Source organism: Erinaceus europaeus, chromosome 16 (genome assembly GCF_950295315.1).
Source record: "Erinaceus europaeus chromosome 16, mEriEur2.1, whole genome shotgun sequence".
NCBI lineage: Eukaryota > Metazoa > Chordata > Mammalia > Eulipotyphla > Erinaceidae > Erinaceus > Erinaceus europaeus.
The window spans coordinates 4330102-4343087 of NC_080177.1; the positions used below are offsets into that span (position 1 = coordinate 4330102).

A 12986-nucleotide genomic window follows, 5' to 3' on the forward strand; every position below is an offset into this window, starting at 1 on the left:
GCGGGGCCATCCCGAGTGCTTCCGGGTCGGCCCCTGCCGCCCCACGGCTTTTCGCCTCCCCCTCCCCTCCCACCCCTCGCCTCCCTCCGGCTCCCGGCAAAGAGAGAAGCCGCCGCTGCGGGCGGGACAGAAGCCCTCGGGGCCTCCGGGAGGGGATCGCGCTCGCCTCGCCCACATCCCGGAGCACAGCCGGGCCAGGTACCGACTCCGCCTTTGACGGGGTCCGGGAGGCTGACGCCCGAGGGTGTGTGTGTGTGTGTGTGTGTGTGTGTGCGCGCGCGCGCGCGCGCGGGAGTGCGGGGGACCGGCGGGGGCCCCTTCCCGGGTCGGGGCCGGGGACGCCGGAGCCTGGGTGGGGCGCGGAGTGGGGGGTAGGGTGTCCGGAGGCTCCGGGATCCCCGCCTGCCGAGTTTGGGGTGGCCCGGTAGAGGTGCCCCCCTTCGGGGCTGGGGAGACTTTGCCACTCGGAGGGCTGGCTCTGAAAGGGGGGAGCATCTCCCCAGCCCCCGGCGCCCCGGGCGCGGGCAGGGCAGGGCGGCCGGCAGGGGGCTGCCCCGGGCTCCCCACCGCGCGGCACCCACCCGGCTCCGGGGGCCGCGGGCACCGCCGGGAGCCGCCCTTGCAGCGGGCGCAGCAGAGTGGGCGCCCCGGCCACCTTCTCCCCACTTCTTCCTCGCGGCTCCCCACTCCGTCCTCTCCTGCTCGCACCCCGCACCCCGCACCCCGCACCCCGCACCCGCAGTGTGGAGCAGGCACCTCCGCACCCCTGAAAGCCGGACGGGTGGATGCCGGGGGGTGGGGGGCGGGCTCGGGGCTTCTGGCCCCTAAACGACACACGAAATGTTTGCAAAGTGCCGGAATGGCGAATTCGATCAGGTCCCCCCTCCCAGCCCCCCCAGCTCGTTATCCCATCCGGGCTACGAGAGCTTGGAAAAGTGCGATTGTGGAGAAAGCACCCAACTGCAGGCTGGTCCGGCATCGCCTGGTCTGGCAGTTGCAAACGTTGATTATGTATTAAAAGAGGGGAAGGGGGAAATGGGAATGGGAATGGTCGGCCGGGGGTGGGCTGGGGGTGGGGGCGGCCGAGGTCTCGGGGAGACATGTCAAGACAAGCCTTTCCCAGCCGCTGGCTAAGCTGCCCTAGTTGGAAGGCACCCCGCGACCATTCCTGCTGCAGCCCGGGGTGCATGAGGAGGGAGAGAGGAGTGAATGTGCAGAGGGACGGGACTCCCCGGCTCTCCAGCCTCCTCGCTCTTATTCTGCTCAGGAGCTAACTGTGGCCCACGGGGAGCTATTGGCTGCCAGGTCGCTAAATCTGGGGTTGAACCCGGGCGGCGTCACTGGCGATAGCTGTTGACCTTGTGCAAGTCATGTCAGTGACTTCGGTGTCTTGCTAAGTGAAACCAGCCCAGATTCTTGCCAGTATGACCGAGGGTGGTGGGGTGGGGTGGGTGGGGGAAAGCTTCGAAAGGGTCCTCTCCTTGAAGGATGGGCTATTGTCACGAATCAAATAGATATGGGGGTTTCTGTTTTTGTGAAATGAGCTTTGAGACAGGAGTAGGCCTGGCTGATAGTGATGTATCTTCATTTATTGGATAGAGACAGCCAGAAATTGAGAGGGAAGGGGAAGAGAGAGAGAGACAGAGAGACACCTGCAGCCCTTCACCACTGGTGAAGCCTTCCCCCTACAGGTGGGGACCCGGGGCTTGAACCCAGGTCCTTGCACACTGTAATGTGTGTGTTCTACGAAGTGTGCCACCACCCGCCTCCCCTTCTAACCTTTTTTAAACCGGAGCACTGCTCAGCTCTGGTTTATGATGGTGCCGGGGACTGAACCTGGGACCTTGGAGCCTCAAACATGAGCGTCCCTGAAGAACCACTATGCTATCTACTCCGCCCCCTGGTAGATATTTTAGAGGGAATGTATACACCTGGACTTGAGTTGGATTCTAGAAATTGATAAGTAGCGTGAAACTGAACGATTGGTTTGAGGGAACTTTTGTTTTTTTTCTAGAGTCCTTGAAAATAAAGCATAGTATTTTTTTTTTTTTTTTTTGCCTCCAGGCTTATCGCTGCAGCTGGGTGGAATCCACTGCTCCTGCAGGCCATTTTCCCCTTTTTTTTTTGTTGTTGTTGTTGTTGCCCTTGTTACTGATGTCATTATTGTTGGATAGGACAGAGAGAAATGGAGAGAGGAGGGGAAGACAGAGGGGGGAGAGAAAGACAGACATCTGCAGACCTGCTTCACCGCCTGGGAAGCGACTCCCCTGCAGGTGGGGAGCCGGGGCTCGAACCGGGATCCTTACGCCAGTCCTTGCGCTTTGCGCCACCTGCGCTTAACCCGCTGCGCCACCGCCCGGCCCCCAAAGCAGAGTATTTTCAAAAAAATTTTTTTGGAATCCTTCAGATTCATGTGTGCATAGTATGGGTTGCTAAGAAAGTATGTTAAGTATAATGTGTGAAAAATATATAATAAATGTTAATTTTAATTGACCTCATGTATTGGAGAATTAAAATTGGGTCATAAAATAAAAATGAGTAGGTAGAGCGGCCTGGGAGATAATCTGGCCCAGTAATATGATAGAATTCTGGTCCTCAGTTCCATTCTCAGCATTGCATATGCCAGAGGAATGCTATATCTCTCTCTTTCTTTTCTCTATTTTTATTTTTCTTATATTTGATAGGAGAGAGAGAATTTGAGAGGGGAGAGGGAGATGTAAGAGAGGGAAACAGAGAGACACCTGCAGCTCTGTTTCACTGCTCTTGAAGTTTTTCCCTGCAGGTGGCCTGGGGGCACTGAATCCAGGTCCTTGCACATGGTAATGTGAGCACTCAACCAAGTCTGCCGCCCGACTTCTCCCGTCTTATGAGATAAAAAAAAAAAAAAAAAAAAAAAACTTTAAGAAATCAGCTGTTATAATTTTAATGTGAAAATCAGCATTGCTAGTGGCTGGGGAGCTAGCTCGGCTGGAAGAGCCTCAGATGGCCGGCCGTGCCCAAGGTTCCCGTTCCATCCCTGGCACGGCATGTACCACTGCGCTGCTCTGATTTCTTTCTCCCGCACTCTCCCTCTGCCTCATTTGACACTCTCTCCTTCACATGTAATAAATAAAGTACATTTAAGAAAAACAAATCTGCATTGTTAGCATGACTCATTTTTTTCTTTTTTTAAAAAAATTTATTATCCCTTTGGTTGCCCTTGTTGTAGATGGCGTCGTTGTTAGGGCAGAGAAATAGAGGAGAGGAAGACAGAGAGGGGGAGAGAAAGACAGACACCTGGGGGTTGGGCGGTAGCGCCCCTGGTTAAGCGCAGGTGGCGCAAAGCGCAGGGACCAGCATCAGGATCCTGGTTCGAGCCCTGCCCCCCCTCCCCCGGCTCCCCACCTGCAGGGGAGTCACTTCACAGGTGGTGAAGCAGGTCTGCAGGTGTCTTTCTCTCCTCCTCTCTGTCTTCCCCTCCTCTCTCCATTTCTCTCTGTCCTATTCAACAACGAACGACATCAACAACAACAACAATAATAACCACAACAAGGGCAACAAAAGGGGGGAAAAAAAGGCCAGGAGCAGTGGATTCATGGTGCAGCAATAACCCTGGTTGCAAAAAAAAAAAAACACCTGCAGACCTGCTTCACCACCTGTGAAGCGACTCCCCTGCAGGTGGGGAGCCGAGGATCGAACCGGGATCCAGGATACTTACGCCGGTCCTTGCGGCTTCGCGCCACGTACGTTTAATCCACTGTGCTACTATCCGACTCCCCCCCGGCATGACTCATTTTTTATTAGATTTAATCTATCAGCAAAACTTAAAATAATTTTGTGTATAATCTGTAAAGTAAATGAAAGTGGAACAGTTGTCTCTAAAAGGTGTTTATGATGAGACCACAGAATTTTTAGAAACCCGAAATTGAGAGAAAGACCAGATCACCACTCTCATTTGTGATGTTCGTTTTTTTTTCTTTTCTTGAATGTGGTGAATAAGATCCCTGGGCTAATGCATGCCCGCCAGCCCTGCACTCTACCTCCTGAACCACCTCCCCAGCTTCTAGTTACTTTTTTTTTTTGCCTCCAGGGTTATCCCTGGGGCTTGGTACCTTCACCAAAGAATCCACTGCTCCTGGAGGCCATTCCTCCCCTTTTGTTGTTGTGGTTATTATTATTGCTGGATAGGACAGAGAAGTGCAGAGAGGAGGGAAAGACAGGGGGAGAGAAAGACAGACACCTGCAAACCTGCTTCACTGCCTGTGAAGAGACTCCCCTGAAGGTGGGGAGCCGGGGGCTCGAACAGGAATATTATGCTGATCCTTGCACTTCGCTCCACGTGCGCTTAACCTGCTGGGCTACCGCCCAACTCCCGTGTGTGTTTTTTTTTAATGTGCTTTCAGATACTTAACCCAGGCTGTCACATTGCCAGGGATGTATTGTACTGCTGAGCTACTTGCATGCGTTATTTGTTTTCCCTTTTAAGATAGAGGCAGAGAGAGATCACAGCCCCAGAGCTTCCTTCAGTGCCGTGGGGGCCAGGCTTGAACCTGGGCCACAGCCATCACGAGGCATGCACATCCCAGTGAGCCATCTTGCTGGCCCTTGCATGTCTCTTTTCAAAAAAATTGAACCCCCTTAAAAAAAAACCTTAAAATTCTTCATCTATGCTGTATGTTCTTTGAGAAAGAAGTATTTCCTGTTTTAAATTTTATTCACCAGTGCAGGTATTAAATAAATACTGGCCAGATTGATAGCTGTGGCTATTTTCAGTTGTTAACAGAGGCTTGGGGTTGGTACATTGGTAGAACAATAAGCTTGCAGGCATGAGGTCCTGAAATAATACCTGCCACTAAGTCATTTTTTTAATATTTAATTTATTTTATTTTAATGAGAGAGATATCAGAGCACTCCTCAGCTCTGGCTTATGGTGGTAGCTGTCCATGCCTTCCCTCAAGTCTGTCTCTCATGGTGTAATTATGTAATAAATAAATTATGACTTATTTTTGTATTTTATATATGTTAAATGATGATATATATGACATATGTATATAATTTACAAAACTATACGTTATATATAATATATATTATATATACATGATATATAGTTTTGTAAGGTCCCCCCCCCCCCCCCCAGAGCTGCCCTGGCTTATGGTAGTGCTGGGGGATGAACTTGGGATTTTTCATGTTTCCGACCTGAAAGCCTTTGCATAACTATTATGCTATCTCCCCATTCCTAAAATAAATGTTTAACAAATTATTAATGGAATACTATATATTTTTAAAGAATTGTAATTATGATTTTACTGGATTCTAAGTGATTTTTTTTCTGAGCATATAAAGGTTCTTTTTTAAAGGTTATTTTAAAAAAATATTTATTCCCTTTTGTTGCCCTTGTTTTATTGTTGTTATTGATGTCATTGTTGTTGGATAGGACAGAGAGATGGAGAGAGGAGGGGAAGACAGAGAGGGAGAGAGAAAGATAGACACCAGCAGACCTGCTTCACCGCTTGTGAAGTGACTCCCCTGGTGGGGAGCCGGGGTTCGAACCGGAATCCGTAAGCCGGTCCTTGCGCTTTGCGCCACCTGCACTTAACCCATTACGCTACCGCCTGACTCCCATATAAAGGTTCTTTTAATATTTATGTTACCAGAGCACAACTTGCCTCTGGCTGATGGTGGTGCTGGGGGTTGAACCTGAGACTTGAGCACCTCAGGCATGAAAATAAAAGTCTTTTGCAGAGCCCTGATGCTATCCGCTCCCTTGCCCACATACAGAGTTTGTGTATATGAGTTTTTTACTCTGTGTCTTTCAGGATTGTTAGTTTCCATCATTTGAATCCAAAGTTGAGGCTGTGTTATCTTCCGTCAGGGGTTACTGTCCTCCCCAGCCTTCCCATGAGAGTTGAAGACATTATTTATTTTGGTGCTGGAGATAGCATACTAGCATTAGAGTGCAAAGGTCCCTCTGGATTGTAGCAGCAACAGAAGGGGAGACTGTGGGTTTAGGCCTTTTGTCAGTGACCTTTTCCACTCTAACAAAGTATGTGGCCATTCCAAGGATCTCTGCAGTTGTCAGTTATGGAATTTGCTTGTGAGGAAATCTAAAAACAACCCAACCTTCCTTTGATATCCCTCTCTTGGATGATCTCAAAGTTTTAGGAGAGATTGGGAAGATTTCTAGACAGTGCACTAGAGCCGTAGTGAATGACAGACCGTGTGCTAGAATCACGGTAAGAAACATACAGTGAATTTTACTGGTACTTGAAAGAGTTATTTTGGAAAACAAAATTTTTTTAATGTCAAGCAGTGCTTTTCCTTTACTCAAACCAACTGTGTGTTTTACAATGCATTTCTGTCTAAAGCATACTTCCTTCGATGAAGTTCAGTGTAATCTCTGATAAAGATAATCACTGTATCCCATCACATATGCCCAGATGCTATTTAGAAATTAACGTCACCAATCTTGATAAAGATTTTTCAGTGAAGTGGAAGAAGATTTCCATGAAAGAACTTTAGAACATGTGAAGTAGAGTTTTCCTCTTTAACATCTGGCTACTACTGGTTTTGGTCTCATATAGAAACTTGAAGTACTGGGAGGGGAAAAAAAAAAAGAATTTCGTGCAGTTGCCATTTTACATTTTGTAGATTACTTGTTTGGAGACCTAAATTGGATTTTGACATTATTGGGATGGTGTTCAAGATGGACTCGGGGGGGGGGGGAATGGGAGACAAGCCATCTGTCTCAGATTCTTTAATCCCGCATCCCTTCATGTTTTGTGGCTGTGACTTCATCAGACTATTTTTCAAAAACAATTCTCAGTGGACTTAGATTATATAATTTTAGCTATAGCCAGGAAAATGCGACTGAAGGAATTTTTATTTAGATTGAGTCACAAAATGATCACAGACACTACTTGAAAGTAATTATTTCAAATTATCTGAACTTTACGCAGCTCCATGCATCTCTGTTGTCAGTAGTGCTTACCATCACTGCATGCTCGTAGGTAGGAGCTGCTAAAAATGAATTCTGGAGAAAAACTTGGGTTTTCTTCTTTTGCTGCATTAAGACAACCAGAAGAAGAGTCTTAGCTTGGGATTTTTTAAATGTAGTGATAGTACACTTATACTTACTTTAAAAAATTACCTATTAATGAGAGAGAAAGAGAAGCAGATTATCGCTCTGGCGCACAGGATGCTGGGATTGAACTGGGGGCCTCGTGCTTGCAACTCCAGCGTTCCACCTGCCACGCTCCCTCCTGGGCTGATGCACTGACTTTCAGCAGCGCGTTTTGCCTTACTTTATGCCTGCCAGCTATGGTCTTCCTCGAAGTGGTACTGTGCCATTCACAGGGTATACACTGATCACTTTCAAGCTTGAGGTTTTTGTCAGGAGAGTGCTTGGGATGGAGCCCAGGATCCCATCCGTGTGTTCTACCACAGACGGCATCTCAGACACCTTACGTTTGGATCTTAAGAAATCCCAAGGATTGGCTTTTGGCTATAACTTGTCCAATTTGCAGCAGTTGGGACCTGAAAGACCCAGGCACCTCTGAGAAACTATAAAGGAGAACTAGTGTCGTGGCCCAGGAATGGCCTGCAGGAAGAACCATCTGGAACAAAGAGCCGCACCTTGTCGTTTTGTCTGCTGCAGGATGGCTGAACTGGCCCTGCACCCGTGTCCTTGGTGTGAGCAGGCCTGCGGTGTCAGGGCTGGGAATTGTTCTTCAATAATCACACACCCATCACAATGGAGGCGCAGCCAGACTGGGGAGAGGGATATTCTGTTGGATTTTGCCTTGGCCTGAGAAGCTGAGTGAACTTGCCATCAGAAGACAACTGGGTGAACACTTCTGGGGGCTGGGTAAGTCTGTCTGCACGCTCTGCTTTGAGAGCTCCGTCAGAATGCCAGAGTACTGGCACAGCCTAGGATGGTTTCTGGAGTTGACACATTCTAACTGTAGCCTAGGAAGAGGCGCCCTGAGGACTTTGCGACCGCTGAACAGAAGTGCCGTCCACTGACTGGTACCTGTTTGTGTCCCTCCTGATGTCCGTAGAGAGATGTTTGTTGTAGATAGGTGTTGTCTGCTGGTACTGTTGAATGTTTATTTTTTATTTTTTTAATTCCCTTTTGCTGCCCTTGTTGTTTTATTGTTGCAGTTATTATTGTTATTGTAGTTGTTGGGTAAGACAGAAATGGAGAGATGGGGAGAGAAAGACACCTGCGAACCTGCTTCGCTGCTTGTGAAGTGACTCACCTGCAGGTGGGGAGCCGAGGGCTCAAACAAGGATCCTTATGCTGGTCCTTGCGCTTAACCCACTGCGCTACCTCCTGACTCCCTTAATTTTCTTATATTGATTGATTTATTTTTCCCTTTTGTTGCCCTTGTTTTATTGTTGTTGTTGATGTCATCGTTGTTGGATAGGACAGAGAGAAATGGAGAGAGGAGGGGAAGACAGAGAGGGGGAGAGAAAGAGAGACACCTGCAGATTACTTCACGGCTTATGAAGCGACTCCCCTGCAGGTGGGGAGCCGGGGCCTTGAACCAGGATCCTTATGCAGGTCCTTCCACTTTGGCTACCTGCGCTTGACCTGCTGAGCTACCACCCAACTCCCCCATTGAATGGTTTTAAGGTTTCTTTTTTTTTGTGCTTGAATGTTCATGGTAATTGTCAGATCCCACTCACATCTCTCTTAGATTTATTCATGAGAGAGAGAGAACCAGAACACTGCTCTGACACATGTGATGCCTGGAATTGAACTCAAGACCCTGTGCTTGAGGGACTGTGGAGACAACATAATGGTTCTGCAAAGACTTTCATACTTGAGGCTCCAGAGTTTCAGGTTCAATCTCCAGCAACACAATTGTAGTTCTGAGCTGGATTCTAGTATACATACCTCTAGGCATCTTTTTTCTGTTTCTTTCTCCCATTAAAATAAATAAAATATTTCAAAGGGAAAAGACCTGATGCTTGAGATTCTAGCGACTTTGCCGCCTCTAGGGTCCCATTTCGCATCTCCAGACTCAGTCATCAGTGACAGGCAAGCAACCCCCCCCACACACACACTGGCTGATTTCCAGTGCAGGTGATTTGGATTATAGATAAGACTGAGCCCAGGGGGAGTCCGGCGGTAGCGCAGCAGGTTAAGCGCACGTGGCGCAAAGTGCAAGGACCGGCATAAGGATCCCGGTTCGAGCCCCTGGCTCCCCAGCTGTAGAGTCACTTCACAGGTGGTGAAGCAGGTTTGCCGGTGTTTATCTTTCTCTCCCCTTCTTTGTCTTCCCCTCCTCTCTCCGTTTCTCTCTAACATTTCCTATCTAACAACGGCAACAACAATAATTAAAACAACAATGAAAAACAAGGGCAACAAAAACGGAAAATAAATAAATATATAAAAAAAAGAAAGAAAGACTGAGTCCAGTGGAGCCAGGTGGTGGCGCAGCAGGTTAAGCACACATGGTGCAAAGCGCAAGGACTAGTGCAAGGATCCCTGTTCGACCCCCTGCCTCCCCATCTGCTGGGTTGCCTCACAAGTGGTGAAGCAGGTCTGAGGTGTTTTTCTCTCCCCCTCTGTCCTATCCAATGATGAGGGCAATGACAACGATGACAATAAAAGCAATGATAAAACAAGGGCAACAAAGGGAGAAAAATTAGCCTCCAGGAGCAGTGGATTCTTAGTACAGGTACCAAACCCCAGTGTTAACCCTGGAGACAAAAAACAAACAAACAAACAAACAAAAGACAGCATGGCACTGGAATAAAAAAAGAGACTGAACCCAGAACAAGACAAGGGCCCCAAAGGTAATTCAGTGAAAATGTTTTTGTTTATCACATGAGAGCATTTCACCTGAGAGGCGGGTCGGTGGGGTAGAGAGAGAAGGCAGAGCAGCACTCTGGTGCACACTATGCTGGAGACCTCAGATTTGAAAGTCTGATGCTATACCAGTTAAACTGATTCCCTGGCCTCTAAATCATTAAAATGGTTTATGTATTTATTTTAATGAGGGAAAGAGACACCAGAGCACTGCTTAGCTCTGGCTTATTACAGTGCTGGGGATTGAACCTGCGATCTCAGAGCCGCAGGCATGGAAGTCTTTTGCGGCACCATTATGCTGTCTCCCCAGCCTAAGTCATTTTTTAAATAAATATTTATTTATTTATTCCCTTTTGTTGCCTTTTTTATTTATTGTTGTAACTATCGATGTTGTTGGAAAGGACAGAGAGAAATGGAGAGAGGAGGGGAAGACAGAGGGGGTGAGAAAGATAGATACCTGCAGACCTGCTTCACCACTTGTGAAGCAATTCTCTTGCAAGTGGGGAGCTGGGGCTCAAACCGGGATCCTGAAGGTCATTTTTTTTATGTAAAGTTTTTTTTTTTAATTTTTTAAAAAACCGCCTAGCCTCCTTCATTATTAACCTCCGATCACAAGAGTGGTCGGTTTACTCAGTGACCTCACACCGACACTGCTTACTCAGAATCTGTAGATAACTGAGGCTTTGTCCTTTGTATTATTGTACCTTCTGAAAAATGGTGTAATGCCACTGACCATTATAATATCACGGACCCCTAGACTCACACACACACATTCTTAATAGTTTTTAAACAGCCACCAGAGTTACTGCTGGGACCTGGCGCCCACCTGATGGATCCAGTGCCCCTGCCAGTTATCTCTTCCTTTTTTTTTCTTTGTTGCTTTGGGACAGAGAGAGATTGTGAGGCAAGAGAGACAGACACCTGCAGCACTGCGTCACCACGTGTACGGACTGTTTAAAGAAATGAACAAAGTTATCTGTGAGGGTGATTTAGAAAAGTCTCCTCTTTGTAGGGTGGAGGGAAGCTCATCGATGGAGCTACAAACTGAGAAAAAAAAAAAAGTCTTCCCTAACATTTTCAGAAGTAATTCAAAGCATTAAGAGTCTTGAGTTTTCTCTTCAAAAGATTGATTTGTCATTGTGTTCATAGAGCGGGCTCGGCGCCTGCAGTACGAACTCACTGCTCCTGGCAGCCGTATTTCTTTTCTTTTCTTTTACTTTATAGAACAGAAAGAAATTGAGAGGGGAAGGAGAGAGGGACACCTACAGCCCTGCTTCACTGCTTGTGAAGCTTCCTCTGTGCAGGTAGCGACTGGGGGCCCGAGTCCGGGCGGGGCCTTGCACACAGTAATGTGCGCTCTGGGAGGTAGGCCTGCCGCTGCTTGGTCCCCGCTGCTGGTTCTTTTTAATGAACCAGTGCTCATGCACGCATGATTTCATCACAGCTGTTTTTTTCTTTGTATTTTTTCTTAGTGTCTATTTATTTTCCCTTTTGTTGTCCTTGTGTTTTTTTTTAATTGTTGTAGTTGTTGTTATTGATGTCGTTGGATAGGACAGAGAGAAATGGAGAGAGGACGGGAAGTCAGAGGGGGAGAGAAAGACAGACACCTGCAGACCCGCTTCACCACCTGTGAAGCGACTCCCCTCTAGGTGGGGAGCCGGAGCCTCGAACTGGGATCCTTACGCTGGTCCTTGCGCTTTGCATCATGTGCACTTAACACATTGTGCTACCGCCCAACTCCCCCTCCCCCTTCAGTTCTTTACTGGAGATACTTAATAGTTACTTGAACATGTGAGTGGAAGGTGGTCCCAGCCACATGACAGTTGCAAGGGAGTGAAGGAGCTTGATAGGAGGGCTAAATTCAGAATTCCTGACCTCAGGAAAGTTGAGGTCTTTTGTCCCTCGCCTTTTAGTGGGTAGGGTTTCACCTACACGGATTTCTTGGCTGCCCTAGCCATTGTTTACTTCTTCTAGGCCACCTGTTGAAGACTGCCCAGCAGCCTGCGCTGACAAGGGTTGAGTGGGGGGGGAGAGCCTGTGTACTGCTGCATGGTTACTTCCGCTTGTGACTCAGTCTGAGCTGAATGTAATGGAACATTATCTGAGATGCTGCTTACCAGAGCCTGACAAGCCGCTGCTAACCAGAATTCTCTTTCACTTGACATTGTAACTGCCCTGTCCTGAATACCCCCTGCTTGGCAGATTCTAGTCCCTGGCTGGTATTGTGACATCTGAGTCCTCCAGTCCTGTAGGGTATGATGTAGGCGTTGTTCAGTGTTTGGTACATTTGTTCGCTTTTCCACCTCCTTACATAACAGCGGTGCGAGGACTGGTTTGTGTGAAAGCACTTAGGTTTCCCTGAGATACTCTCCAGATCAATCAATACATTCGCTCACTTTGTCCGTAATAGGAGCCATCTGGTTGAAGCTGATGTTTCTTGAGTTCCATGATGATGATACCCTAAAACTAAAAACACGGAGACGTCTAGCTAGATTTTATTTTACAGCTGAGACTGTGTGAGTGCAGAGGGGCTAAGTGACTTGCTCAGTATCTTAGAGCTGATTAACCAGATTGGGACTCAGGTCTAGTGTCTCTGGTCCAGTCCTTTTTCTGACAGAATGGTCTAAACTGCTCATTTTAGTTCATGAAGAAATCATGATTTTATAGGGAGTAAATTTTCCCTTTTATATAGATGAACAATATTAGTATACAAATACTTATTTGAAGTTCTAGATAATTCCAGTAATGTTGAGCTAATGTGTGTATGTATATGTGCATTATTTATTCACTTATTTATGAGTATGAAGTGTGTGTGTGTGTGTGTGTGTGTGTGTGTGTGTATGGCATACACATAGAAGAAAACATGAACCAGAGTATCATTCTGCCACATGCAGTTCCAGGAATTGAACTCAAGACTTAATGCTTGTAGGCCCAGCATTTTAAACCACCACACCACCACTTGAACCACAGTGTGTATGTGTGTGTACATTTTAGTGTGGTTCCAGGGAACCCAGGGCATCTAACATTTGTGACACTACTGATCTAACTCTGGCCTAATGTTTCTATTTTGAGGGAGTGAGGGGAAGTTGCTGTGTGGATTCCAGTCCGGCACTCTACAGGCTGAGTCTCCTCTCTGGCTGCTAAAATGAATCTTAATGTATTTTGGTTTTGCACTGGAGATAATCTGTTA

General features: G+C 47.4%; 1 protein-coding gene across 14 annotated transcripts in view; it reads left to right on the forward strand.

Moving 5' to 3' along the window:
• Positions 1–64: 64 nt before the first annotated feature.
• CSNK1G1 (casein kinase 1 gamma 1) overlaps positions 65–12986 on the forward strand; it is a 172566-nt gene continuing 159644 nt past the window's right edge. For 5 of the 14 annotated variants that reach the window (XM_060174340.1, XM_060174344.1, XM_060174347.1 and 2 more), the window contains exon 1: positions 7368–7843. The gene's annotated coding sequence lies outside the window, so the exon portion shown is untranslated. Of the gene's footprint in view, positions 199–7366; positions 7844–12986 lie in introns of those variants that run through there. The other 9 variants (XM_060174345.1, XM_060174351.1, XM_060174352.1 and 6 more) reach the window with 4 other exon arrangements.